We start from the raw sequence: 11,917 nt of genomic DNA, 5'->3' as shown, positions 1-11,917 counted from the left end.
TAGATGCCTTTGTGAAACACTTGTATATAAACACAGAGACAGACTGTTCTATGGGCAGCCAATGGTTGTAATATGCTTCTGTTGCAGATGAGAAATCTCCCCTCTTCAAATACTGGGGATCCCCACCAGTCACCAGCCATCATTCTTTGGAGACCCCTCAAGGAAGCTGTTTCTCTTTCATGTCCATCTCCCTCCTGACACTGCTGGATTTTACTCCATGCCTTTGTGACTGTGCCCAGGGCCCTCACCTTGAAGCTACCAGAGCCATTACCTCAATCATCTTAGCTCTCCTTGACATAATCAGAAAACCCCAGGTCTCTGTTCACCTCATTTACATATTATCAGACCCAGTTTGTGCATTTCATTTTGAACAGGAAACAAAGGTTTTTATTTTTAGATTTATTTTATTAAATTTAAATCAGTCATTAAAAATAAAATCAGATGGTTTATCTGATTAACCATCATGAAGAGCAACTTTACCAGGAGACATAATGGCTTGACCTAGATATTCTTTCCCCAGAAAAATAATATTGAACACTAAGCAATGGTCTCTCCCATGGTAACTGAACTGAATTTTTAGTTACCAGGGGAAAAATAACAAAATTTGTTATATTTCTTATTTTATAATTCAATTAGAGAATGCCATTATCATGTTTGTCAATATTCTTTCTTGTTTATTAGCACATGTTAATTATACACAATAGTGGGTTTCATTATGGCATTTTCATCCACGTATACAATGTATTTTTATCACATCCCCACCCCGCCACAGCCACCGTTGCCATCCCATTCCCCTCCCTCTCCCACTATTCTTCCTCTTCCCACCCAGTCTCACGCCTGTTCTCCTGTCTTGTTTTGATGACCCAGTTGGGTTTCATTAGGATTGCTTACAAGAGCCTGGGTGAGGAATTATTTCCAGGGGCAGAGACTCCCTACCAGTGGCTACACAATTAAAGAAAATGTCTCTCCTTCCCCTAGCGACCACTAACTGCCTGTAGGTCGCAGTGAGAGGTGGGACCTTCATGAGTCCCTCCCCCTACTTACTATTATCTGCCTCCAAGGTGGGAGGGACTCGTACCTACTACCCAACAAGACAGGATTGGAGAAGCCCAATCTTGTATAGATCTTGTGCAAACAATCACAAAGAGTGTAAACATGATGGTGTCACATTGCAAAGGCGGCAATCTACCTCCCCCGGCTCTAAATCGCCAATGTTCTCGAGTGTTGGAGGGGTGATTCTCACCCATGGATGGGTGGCCGTTCTCAGCGCTTTGACCATTTACGAGCATCTGTATGATAACTGAAAATTTTACATCACTTTTTATTTACTGGGATTTATTTTTACAAAACAATGAGAGAAGGTGCACATGTGGGCTCAGGTGCCCTTGGACACCAGAACAGGCGTCGGCAGAGCCTTTGGTGCTGGAGTCACGGGCATTTATGAGCCCCTGGTGTGGATGCTGGGATCTGAACTCCAATCCTCACGATGAAGCAGCAAGTGCTCTTAAAACTGGGCCATCTCTCCAGCCTCTTTTTCTTTTCTTTTTGAGGCAGTAGATTTCCACACTAAAGAGACAGAGGAGAGGCATTCAGTTTCCAGAAACCAGATGAAACTCCAGCTCCACCAGATCTGACGCCCTCTTCTGGCCTTCACAGACACTACATATACATAGTACATACTCTCATCCATCCCCCATGCCTGCCCCCTCGCTCTCGATCTCTCTTTGCTTTTTCAAGACAGACATGGTTTCTCTGTGTAACCCTGGCTGTCTTGGAACTCCTTCTGTAGACCAGGCTGGTCTCAAACTCACAGAGATACACCTGCCTCTGCCTCCTGAGTTCTGGGATTAAAGGCATGTACTACCACTGCCCAGCTAATAGCATATATTCTCATACAAACATGCACATACAAATTAATAAAAATTTTAAGCAGATTTCCTTATGGTATTTTCTTTTTTCTTATGTATATGAGTGCTCTGTCTGCATGTACTTTATGCTGGAAGAGGGCATAGGATCCCACTAGAGATGGCTGTGAGCTACCATGTAGGTGCTGGGAATTGAACTCAGGACCTCTGAAAGAGCAGCTAGTGCTCTTAACTGCTGAGCCATCTCTCTAGCCCTCCTTATGGTATTTTCATACATACTCGGTTTTTGGAAGAAACTTCCTCCATCTCCCCTCCCCCATCTCCCTGGCCTCACACCCATTTACACCCTTCTATTCCCAATATTCCCCTTTTGCTATCATATTACTTACATTATAATTACAATTTTTTTCTTAAAATTTTTTATGTGCATTGATATTTTGCCTGCAAGTATGTCTGTGTGAGGGTGCCTGATCCCCTGGAACTGGAGTTACAGTTGTGAGCTGCCATGTGGGTGCTGGGAGTTGAACCTGGGTCCTCTGGAAGAGCAGACAATGCTCTTAACTGCTGAGCCATCTCTCTGGCCCCATATTAATTATATTTTATTACCCTATTTTTTCCTCTGTCACGAGCCCTTTTCTATGTTTCTATGTTTCAGATGTTTCCTGGCATCTACACACACTCACTCCCACATAGATACACATACATATAAATTAGAAGCTAAGATCTACACATGAGAAAGAACATGCTACGTTTGTCTCTCTGAGCCTGGGTTAGCTCAGAAAATGTATTTTCTAGTTCCATCGATTTTTAGATGTCACTGTTTCAGATGTCCTTTTATTCTGTCTGCAAAATGTAAAAGAAATCTGGGCATGGTGGTGCATGCCTTTGATCCCAGCAGAAGCAGTCAGATGTCTGAGTTCCAGGCCAGCCTAGTCTACATAGTGTGTTCTAGGATAGCCAGAGCTACACAGTAAGAACCTGTCTCAAAAAAGAAAAGAAAGAAAGAAAGGAAAGGAAAAAGAAAAAAGAAAAGAAAGAAAGAAAAGGAAAAAGAAAGAGAGAGAGAAAGAAGAAGAAAGAAAGAAAGAAAGAAAGAAAGAAAGAAAGAAAGAAAGAAAGAAAGAAAGAAAGAGAAGGAAAGAAAGAGAGAAAGAGCAAATGGCAAATGCACCTGAGCTGTAATAATAACCTCAATACAGAGTCACAGTCTGGCAAGAACACTCTCTAATCCATAAAATAAGAGAGTACTGGCTTAGCATGTGTGATGGGGTTCAGTCCAGCACCATCTACACACACACACACACACACACACACACACACACACACACACACACACACACACATACACGATGCAATGTGAAGATGCATCAATCCTTATTGTTAAAAATAACTGAGTCCTACACTGAGCCCCAGATAAGGCCTGATAGAAGATGGAATTAACTTTAGTCTTTTGAATACAAGGTTACAGCACCAATTAGGTGGTAACATCTGGAGGGATGGGGAAAGGTTCTCCAGAAAGCAGTATATGCTCTGAATCAGCATCCAATATATGATAAGTTTCTCCTATTGCCAGAATCCATAGATCCAGGAAGCAGGGTATGGAAAAGTGAATACTTCTACTCACTATCACTGCTAGTGACCAACTAGAAAAGTTTGTGCTTCCTGTTTCTGCAACACTAAATTTTGCTGGCCTAGAAGTTTTTGTTCAGAGGTCATTGTGCTCCTGCCAGGAGGCACAACAAACTCTCCAATGAATTGGAAACTCAGACTGACCCCTGGTCATTTTGGGCTTCAAATGCCCTTAAAACAACAGACTAAGAAAGAAATAACATCATCAGGAGGGGTGATACATCCAGATCACCATGGGGAAATTGGATTGTCTCTCCACTATGGAGGTAAGAAGGATTAGGTCTGAAATGTAAGAGATCCTTTAAGGCATCTCTTGGTGCTACTGTGTCCTTCCTGTGATTAAAGTCATTAGGAAACTACATCAATCTAATCCAAGAAGGACGACAAAGGTCACAGACCAATCAGCAATGAAGGTATGGGTCACTTTTCCAGGAAAAGAACCATGACCATCTGATGTGCTTTTAGAGGGTAAAAGAAATACAGAATGTATAGTAATGTAATTCTAAATACAATCTAAGGCCATGTGACCAGTTGCAGAAATGAGGATTACAACTGACATGAGTGCTTCGGTTGCATTTTGTTAACGCATTTGTACAGATATTTGTATGTTCTTTCAGTTTCCTTATAATATGTTGCAACACCAATTAAGAGAATATCATTTGGTATCAGATGTAAGTTTGAGTTACTAGAAAAATGTCCCTTAAGGGACATTGCCACTATTCTAAATATATAATGGGTCTGCAATTTTATGTGGGATAGTTATGTTATCTTTAGGCATAACTATGACATGGTTATTGTTTTTCATTTGGAAATTAAACATGACATAAGGAAAAAATAATAACTGAGTCTTCAGTTGGCCATTCCATCAAGAGAGCTGCTTCTGGCAACAGAATAGTCAGTAAAAATATTAGATGCCATCTGCATGGGTCTAATGCCCAGTTGAGTTTTTCACTGGGGACTCTTCTTTGGTGGTGGTGTCTGTGAAATTAATTCATAAGGGCAGGAGCAATATTGTGTTTAAAATGTTTGAGAATAAGTGGCTCTAAGGACATGGACATTGTTTCTGACAAGCATTGCAGGGAAGGAAAGTTTCTCTTCTTCTTCCTCCTCTTCCTCCTCCTCGCCTCCCTCATCTTCTTTTGAAACAAGGTCTCATTCATGTAGCCCAAGCTAGCCTCAAACTCCAAATGTGGCATGAAGATGACTTCGAACTTCTGATCCCCTCCAGAGTGCTGGAATTACAAGTATACATCACCACTTCCAGTTTTATGTGGTGCTGGGAATTGAACCCAGGGCTTCATGCTTGCTAAGCCAGAACTCTACCAGCTGAGTCACACCCCCAGCCCAAGCTGCTGTTTCTTGTTGATGGAAAGAATTTAATGCTATCAGTGAAACAGGAGGTAGCAAGAAATTCTCTTCGGAGACTAGGACAATATCGAGAGGTTAGGCCTTTGTCAATCTCCCTAACCAGTTTAGCTTGTCAGGTTAAGTCCATATGGTAGAGCTCACATAGACTCCATTCCTGCCCCTGTGGCTGTCTGAGTGTGGTTCTATCAGAAAAGATAACTGGGGAAGAAGACTGGTTAACATGTCATTTGTCTGTCAGTCCCTCATTGCAGTGATGACTTTGAACAGGACATTAGCATTGTCAATTATTTTCCAAAAGCTCACCATCACTCTTTCATCTTGTAATGATGAAACTTGGCAGTCTGACTCTGATGATCCTTAGTGAGTACAATGAAAACATTGTGAGAAGTCCCAATCCAGACCTCATGAGGCCTTGCCGCCTCCATGCTTGCCCTATCTGAACTCTCCTATCCTGAGGTCAGTAGCCAACTTCACCTGCATGGGAAGCCGTCATACATCAGCCAGCCCTTCTTAAGCAGCTGAATGAAGGGCTCCATCAGAAGAACCGACCAGCTGAGCCCAACCCAAATTTCTCATCCACTGAACCATAGAGAAAACAAAATAGTTAATGTTCTAAACCAATAACTTGGGGGATGGTTGTTACATAACAATAGATAATCAATACAGCTGGGCGGTAGTGGCGCACACCTTTAATCCCAGCACTCGGGAGGCAGAGGCAGGTGGATCTCTGTGAGTTCAAGGCCAGCCTGGACTACAAAGTGAGTTCCAGGAAAGGCACAAAGCTACACAGAGAAACCCTGTCTCGAAAGACCAAAAAAAAAAAAATAATAATAATCAATACAATATCTTCCCATTCTGGAAACATTGGGAGAAGTCTATCCACACATCTCTTCCCAGAGCCCTACTGTGGTCATCTTCTAGTCCTTTTCTTTCTAAGTCCCTGACATCCAGTCAAGCCACTAGCCATCACCCATGAACCTACGCACATCTACCCTTCTGGCCCCCTCTCAGTCCACACAAATATGTGGCCCACTGGGAAGATTTCTCTTGACACAATTTCTGAGCGACACCCTTGAGCAGGTGGAGTGGTTGGTCATGTTTTAGGAGGCCATTTCCAGTAGATTCCAAACTAGATGAAAATTGAGTTGAAATTTAGACTGTGGTAGAGGAGATGTTTTCGGGTATTCGGGTCAGCTATGGATGCCACTTACACTTTCTAGACAGTCTCAGGAGCACTCTTCCTCTGTGCATTTCCACCTAATGCTGAACTGCTGCTGTCCACACCAACCAATCAGGTTATGCTTGATTCAGTCACATGGTGATTCCATAGTCCATTGTTAGATGCCCACTGTCAACAAGGTCTCAGTAGAAAATGAGAAGTTATCCATCAGGGGAAAAGCATTTTTTTTTTTTTTGAGACAGGGTTTCTCTGTGTAGCTTTGCGCCTTTCCTGGAAGCATTTTTTTTTTTTTTAAAGATGTATTTATTTATTATGTATATAGTGTTCTGCCTGTATGCCAGAAGAGGGCACCAGATCTTACTACAGATGGTTGTGAACCACCATGTGGTTGCTGGGAATTGAACTCAAGACCTCTGGAAGAGCAGCCAGTGCCCTTAACCGCTGAGCCATCTCTCCAGCCCTCCTGGAAGCATTTTTAACACTTGTTTTTAAATTACTTTTTGCATGCATGGGTCTCTTTGCCTGCATATATTTTGGTGCACCTTGTGCATGCACTCCCCTCAGATGACAGAAGAAGAGTTAGAGAAGATTGTCAGCCACCATGAAGGTGCTGGGAACCAAACTTGGCTCCTTAGGAAGAGCAGTCAGTGCTATTAACCACTGCTCCATCTCTCCAGCCCCTGGAAGAAACTTTAAAAAGATTTTAAACATTGTTTTACATGTATGAGTGTTTTGCCTGCATGTGTCTGTGCACCATGTACACACCTGAATAGACCTGAAGAGGGCATGGGAAATGGAGATACAGGCAGTTGTGAGCTGCCATGTGGCTGCTGGACACTGAACCCAGGTCCTCTGCAGGAGCAGCCAGTGCTTTTGACCACTCGGCACTGCAGCTCCTCTCAGGAGGCTTAAGAGGACTTGCCTTTGCAGTGCTATCTGCAATCGAGTCTCCTGTTGGGCTCGGCACGGTCTGCACAGAGTGCCCCCAACAGCTACTCCTAAAGTCGGCTGGGTCCAAAGACCCACGGGGCAAAGTGCCTTGCACACCAGCCTAGATCCTTCTAGACCTCTTTTTTGCCCTGGACCTCTCAAAATGAGCAGTCCAACAGGATACCTGGTAAGTGCTTTAGGGCAACTCACTCAGATAGAACATATTTGCCTCCAAAATCCCAAAAACGAGGCAGGAGAAATAGCCTAGTGGTTGACAGCACTGGCTGCTCTTCCAGAGGACCTAGGTTTAAGTCCCAGCAACCATGTGATGGTTTATAACCATCTGTCACCCTAGTTGCAGGGGGTCTGATGCCCTTCATAGGTCCTGAACACACATGGTACACAAACATACACATATACACACATATAGTGTTCTGCCTGCATGTATCCCTGTAGGCCAGAAGAGGGCACCAGATCTCATTACAGATGGCTGTGAGCCACCATGTGGGTGCTGGGAATTGAACTCAGGAACTCTGGAAGAACAGCCCATGCTCCTAACCTCTGAGCCATCTCTCCAGCCCACATATATATTTTTAATTCCCAAAGGCTTGCTGAGCATGATGTTCTTTTTATTGAGAAGCAGTGTAAGGTGACATGTTTATTTCATATTGGTAGTAGCATCCCAACATTCTTCTAGATTCCTGGCTTCTGGGTCACTCCATTCATATGGAAGAATCCTGAATCTTTATGGGGGCTATATGTCACTCTCCAGCCCACATGTCTTTCTAAGGTGTCTATGAGCACACCAGCCATCACCATTTTAATCAGAGCAATGTGACTACCCTCAAGAGACCCTCCCTCATGGAAGGGCTGGCTTGGGGAGCCATTAGACACTCACCTGAGATTCCAGCCACCCTTTCCCACACTCCCTCTCAGCTGAATGTCCTTCAGTCCCACTGCATGGGGTCTTGTGTGTATAGAGCACTGGGTGGTACCTAAAGGGGAGACTCTATGCAGCTTTGGGGAAGCCATCATCTATGCTGGGGTGAAACTCTTTGGATGTGTGTCTGTTCTGCGGTTACCCATAGTCCTGTAAGTGCTCGGGCTCTGAAACTCACTGATTCACCAAGCTAGACTTACGTAGACTTGTCCTCTTGCCTGTCTGGGGTTGCCTGTTTAGGGTTAAGAGGCAATTACATCTCCCCAGGAAGTTCATGCAGCAGCATCTACAGCACTTGCTACTTCCTGTTGAACACTACGACTGCTCGAGAACGGCTCCTCCATGGCGCCCCGGCAGCTTGCATATATTCACAGACTGTGCGGTCCACGTTTGAGTGACAGCATATCTGAGACTTGGAAGAATGCCCTAGAATCCTTCTGGAGCGCAGGAAGATGGGAGTTTGTGGCCCTGCCTTGAGAGAGACCATCTGGCACTCACTCTCCCCTCTCCTGGGAGCTTCATGAGGCAGTTTCTTTATCACCTCCCAGGTTCTGAGATGGTATGTCTTCCTGGGGCAGCCTCTCAGAACAAAACTACTGTTGGTAGCTATCTTAGCTAGGGTTTCTGTTGCTGCAATGAAACACCATGATCAAAAGCAAGTTGGGGAGGAAAGGGTTGATTTGGCTTACACTTCCACATTGCTGTTCATCATTGAAGGAAGTCAGGACAGGAACTCAAACACAGCAGGAATCTGGAGTCAGGAGCTGATGCAGAGGCCATGGAGGGGTGCTGCTTACTGGCTTGTTCCTCATGGCTTGCTCTGCCTGCTTTCTTACAGAACCCAGGGCCACCAGCCCAGGGATGGCACCACCCAAAAGGGGCTGGGCCCTTCCTCATCAATCATTAAGATAATGCCCTACTATCTGTGTATGTGAGGCAGGTGAGGCTCACCCCTGCATCTGGAGGCCAAAAATCAATGTCAAGTGTCCTCCTCAGTCACTCTCCAGCTTAATTTTTGAGACAAAGTTTCTCACTGAACCGTAAGCTCGCTGATTCTGCTAGACCAGCTGGCCAGGCAGGGCTCCTGTGTCTACCCCTCCCCGCCCCCCCAGCACTGGGGTCAGGGTTCAAACTCAGGTCCCCATGCTTGCTCAGCAAGCTTTTTGTGGACTGAGGCATCTCCCCACCCCTTCTCACATTTTCATTCTGTAAGTGCTTCTTGCACCAAGTCCTTGAGGTGGCCACAACCACCCACGTGGTCTCTCTAGACAGGGCTGTAGTAGACATCAAAAATGATGGTGGAGGAACACTTGCCCACTCATGATGCTGAGGCATGTGGGTTCCCAGCCAACCACTTCCTAGCAGAGGTCGGTCAGCAGTATATTCAAACTAGAACATGATCAACATCCTTCCACAATCATGGCTTTCAGAGACCAGTGAGGGTCTAGCGAGAGGACAGATCACACTAGTTATTTCAGCAGTGAGAACTGAACATAGGCAATGGGTTAAGCGTGCATCAGAGGTCTGAGAAGCAAAAGTGAAGAACCAGGGAAGGCGATAACGTAAAAAGCAGCTACTAGCCTTGGGCTGGCTCGGGGAGGGGAGAGTTTGGTGGAGGACCCCCTTAGTACTGGGGAGAATGGATTGTATTTCTGATAATATGACTGACACACCTTTCACATCAGCTCTAAGCTCCTCCCCTGAAGTCTCTCCCACTCTCAGGAGTTCTTTCTCACTTTCTTTTAATAATCCTTATGCCTGCTCTGCTAAGACATTAATTAATCAACCAATCAACTCTATTAGGATATACTCCATAAAAAAATAACATACCTATTTTAATAGTCTGCTGAGTTCTGACAAAGATGCAGCTCTACCCCATCAGGTGTCTTAACTGATTACTAGATTCCACCCAAGCCTGTGGGTGAGGAAGGGGCCAGGAAGATGTCACCTCTGTGACCCAGTGCCCAGCACAGCACTGACCTGTACAATCAATGAGGCTGGAGTGAGCACCTTCTAGAAACACAGCTCCAAGGGACATCTCAGAAGCTGAAAATTCAGCTTTAAGCCCAGGTGACAGAAAACAGAATCAAGAGTGCAAAGACACCTTCCATAAACAGGCTGACTCTTCTCGGCCCAAGAAAACCTGGCTGTCCCTTGGACAAAGTTAACCAGTGTAAGGAGGTGGAAGCATCAGAAGGCGGCCTGCCTGGCCACTGTGGTTGTTAATCTTGATTGTCAACTTGGCTGGGCTACAGGAGGGGTAAAGCGCACCTCTGGGTGTGCCTGAGAGAATGTTTCCAGAAACAGTAAGATGGCAACAGCTCTCATCTTTCCATCCCTCCCACCAGCGGGAGTCTCAACAGTCCCTCTCTCTGACAAGGCCTCTGTAGGTGAGCCATCAATCCTTCACCCAAGTCACTGCTGGTACAGTGGGGAGGAGGTCTGAGCCAAGGCTCTCACAGGGATGCAGAGCCCAAACCCAGGACCATGCATGCCTCCTTGCATCTCACTAATGAACCAGCTTGATTCCATTTTTTTTTTTTTAATTTTGGGTTTGTTTTTTTTTTTGTTTGTTTGTTTTTGTTTTTCAAGACAGGGTTTCTCTGTGTAGCCCTGGCTGTCCTGGGACTTACTCCGTAGACCAGGCTGGCCTCTAACTCAGAGATCCACTTGCCTCTACCTCCCGAGTGCTGGGAATAAAGGCGTGCGCCAAAATTGCCCGGCTTGACTTTATCTTAAGATCAGTAGCCATCTTGTTACAAGATCAGTAAGTTCATTTTTGTTCACTACTGTAAACTTGAGTTTGACTTTGCCTTGACCCATTTCTGGAATTTGGCATGTTCCACACCCTATACGATGACCTCCACCCTCATAAGATATTCTGCCAAGTTCCTCCATAACCAAAATTCCCTTGGAAACCCCCTAACCTTGCAGTTTGGGGCTATAAAAACCCTCTTATGTTCGAGGCTTTCTTCCAAACCCCTGCATTTTGAGACAGGCAGTCGGTGGACTGGCTATATTGTCCACATAAAGCTTACTTAATTCAACTAAAGAAAGAATTTGGGTCTGTGGTCTTTCTGCTCCTTTGGTGGGACTAACCCTCATCTCAGGCCACTCCCCCATGCTTCAGCAGCCTTGGAGTTTTCCCACTCTCTGTATGTGCCAGGAGCCGTGCCTCCGACCCTCAGGGCTTTGTACATGCTGTTCCTTCTGCTGAAATGCTGCTCCTTCTTTTCTCTCCTCTTAGCTAGTTCACTGTGGTTCACATCAGGCCTCTCTCAAATGTCATTTTCCCTGCCCCTCCACCCCCACGGGGCCACGTGCCTCCGGTCTTCCCTGGATTGTGTCTGCTGTGTTGATTGCTGGGGCCCCAATGGCTAATGCATATTCGGCATCTAAATGACATTTGTCATCACTCAGCCTCACACCGTGTCAAGATGCATGTCTTTGATGAGTTTATATAATCTCTAATCCCAGGAATCTGTTTCTTTTTTGGTAAACTGGAGATAACAGTAGTACTTACCTTAGCAATCAGCTCTGTGTTACCACAACCAAGTAAGTGAGGCAATTAACTTTATGGAAAGAAAAGGTTTAAACCAGACTTGGTGGTGCACAACTTTGATCCCAGGACTTGCGGGGTGGAGGAGGAGGATCCATAGTTCAAGGTCAGCTCAGGTTACTGGGTTTCAAGAGATCCTGTTTCAGAATGGGGAGTGAGGATGAATAAGAGTGAGTTTATTTATCTAAGTTTGGGAGGTCCCAAGTACAAAATGAGGTGGCCCATTGGCTTGTCCTCTGGTGATGGGGACACATGATGACAGGAGCATCTCAAAGCACCGCAGAAGGGAAAGAGGACAGGTAGGGAGGGCCTCATAACCCGTGAGACCACATACCTACCTAGTAACCCCGCCAATAAGTCCACCACCACCACCCTGGGCGCCAAGCTTTGAACTTAATGTCTGAAGCACTTAATGTCTGGCAGTCACTCCGAGGAGTCAAGAAATA

At 45.2% G+C, this 11,917-nt stretch overlaps 1 long non-coding RNA gene across 1 annotated transcript; it reads right to left on the bottom strand.

The window, feature by feature from the left end:
* Positions 1-1,297: 1,297 nt before the first annotated feature.
* On the bottom strand, positions 1,298-6,320 carry LOC143272819 (uncharacterized). The gene is made up of 2 exons (XR_013050397.1): positions 6,074-6,320; positions 1,298-1,566 (listed from the first exon to the last, which is right to left on the bottom strand). It is a non-coding gene; the product is annotated as an uncharacterized LOC143272819 (long non-coding RNA).
* Positions 6,321-11,917: the final 5,597 nt, after the last annotated feature.

Source organism: Peromyscus maniculatus, chromosome 4, assembly GCF_049852395.1.
Source record: "Peromyscus maniculatus bairdii isolate BWxNUB_F1_BW_parent chromosome 4, HU_Pman_BW_mat_3.1, whole genome shotgun sequence".
In the NCBI taxonomy this organism is placed as follows: domain Eukaryota; kingdom Metazoa; phylum Chordata; class Mammalia; order Rodentia; family Cricetidae; genus Peromyscus; species Peromyscus maniculatus.
Note: the sequence above shows the minus strand (reverse complement) of the source record. Positions and strands in the feature narration are given on the sequence as shown.